Source organism: Penaeus japonicus, unplaced genomic scaffold (assembly GCF_977035675.1).
Source record: "Penaeus japonicus unplaced genomic scaffold, GWHDUDI00000001_assembly GWHDUDI00000016, whole genome shotgun sequence".
In the NCBI taxonomy this organism is placed as follows: domain Eukaryota; kingdom Metazoa; phylum Arthropoda; class Malacostraca; order Decapoda; family Penaeidae; genus Penaeus; species Penaeus japonicus.
This window is the reverse complement of record NW_028234418.1, coordinates 21,168,491-21,170,990: the sequence shown is the minus strand read 5'-3', so window position 1 is coordinate 21,170,990 and position 2,500 is coordinate 21,168,491. Positions and strand designations below refer to the sequence as shown.

Here is a 2,500-nt window from a genome sequence, read left to right as displayed (position 1 = left end):
AATATAATTATAATATAATAAATATATAACTATATGTATGTATATAGGGATGTATATATATATTATATATATTATATATATAATATATATATATATGTATGATATATATATAATATATATGTTATATGATATACATGTATATATATATATATATATAACATATATATATCTACCTAAATATCATATATATGTTTTTATATATATATTAATATATATATAATATATAGGATAATATATTACATTCTATTAATATATTGATACATTATATTTATAACATATGATATATATAAATATATATACACTATATATATATATATATTATATTATATCTCTATATATATATATATATATATGTTTGTAATATATATATGTAAAGTACATATATATATAATATCTATATATAGCTAATATATAAATATATATATATATATATATATATATTAATTTCGTATACTTATTATTATGTAAATATATATACCTATATATATAGGCGGTAGTATATATGGTATGTATATATATGTTATATATATATATATATATATATATATATATGAATATATGTTTGTATAGATAGGTGTATATAACTATTGTATATATATATATATATATATATATATATATTATAGAGGTAGTAATTTATATATATTATATATATAACATATATTTATACAGTTATACTTAATATATATATATATATAGTAGTAATATATATATATATTTTTTATATATATATATATATCTAATATATATATATATAAGTGTATATATATATATATGTTATATATATATATATATATATATATAATAATATATATATAGGTTATATATAGTATATTATATATATATATAACATATATATACATACTTATATATATATATATATATATATATTATATATTTATTTATATATATTATATATATATGTATATATATATTATTTAGTATATATACGTTAGTATATGTTATATATATATTATATATTTATATATAATATATATTTTTTATATATATATATAACATATAAATACTTACTATCTTATATATATATAATATATATATATAAATATATATTATATATCTATAACATAAATATTATTTATATAATATATTATATATATATTTAGGTATATATATATTTATATATATATATAACAACTATATATATATATGATATTAATATTATATACTATTCATATATAAATCACCGCATATAATCACAGACATATACTATACATAATAAGCCATATATTGTAGGATATATATATAATATATATATATTATAAAGATATATACTCTATATATAACATATATATTTAATTGTATATGTCTGATAAATATATTATTATTCTTATGTTAGGTATTAGATATATGATACATATATATATATATGTAATGTATACCAACTATATATATATAATTATCTCCGTAAATATATATATTACATATATATATATATATATATATAACATATAATATATATATATATATATATATTTAAATATATATGACATATATTATATATATATAGATGTATATATATACATATATATATATTTATAAATATATACATCAATATATATATTAGGTATAGTGTATATTATATACATATTATATATATAATGATATATCATAATATATAATAGTAGATTATATATATATATATATGATACCACATTTAACAGTAATAGGTTTTTTTAGTACAATTCTATAATTTAGACAATAGGAGTAAGATATATATATGATATATATAAATTGTAAATTTTTCGATATATATAATATATATAGGTATATTTATATATATATATATATATATATAGGTATATCTATATATATATAGTTTAATTTAATTCAGTTTTATTATAAATATAGGTATTTATAAATATATATAGTTTAAATTATAATATATTTTTTATTATATATATTATATATATAATATCTATATATAGTATAGTATAATATTATATATATAGGTATTACAATTATATTTTACATATGTGATTATTATAACAATATATATATGTATATTATATATATATATAGGTATAAATATATATGGGGGGGTATACGTTATATAATAAATATATATATATATATATATATATATATATATATGTTTATTTAACTATATATATATATATATATATATATATATATATATGTAGTTATATATAATATTATATATATATAATATATATGGTATATATATACTGTATGTATATATATGTATATATATGTATATATATATATGTGAGGTAGTAGTATAGTATTATATATATATGGATATGTATATATATATATTATGTAATGTATATATTTTTATATATGTATATATATATCTATATATGTATATATATATAGTATATATATGTTATAAATATATATATCTATATATATATATATATATATATGGTTTATATATATGTATATATATGTAATATAATATATATATGTAATATATATATGCATATATATATGTATATATATATATGTAATTATATAT

At 10.2% G+C, this 2,500-nt stretch overlaps 1 protein-coding gene across 2 annotated transcripts in view; it reads right to left on the bottom strand.

Moving 5' to 3' along the window:
• lqfR (clathrin interactor lqfR) overlaps window positions 1-2,500 on the bottom strand; it is a 30,815-nt gene that overhangs the window by 5,553 nt on the left and 22,762 nt on the right. The gene's annotated exons all lie outside the window — the stretch shown is intronic.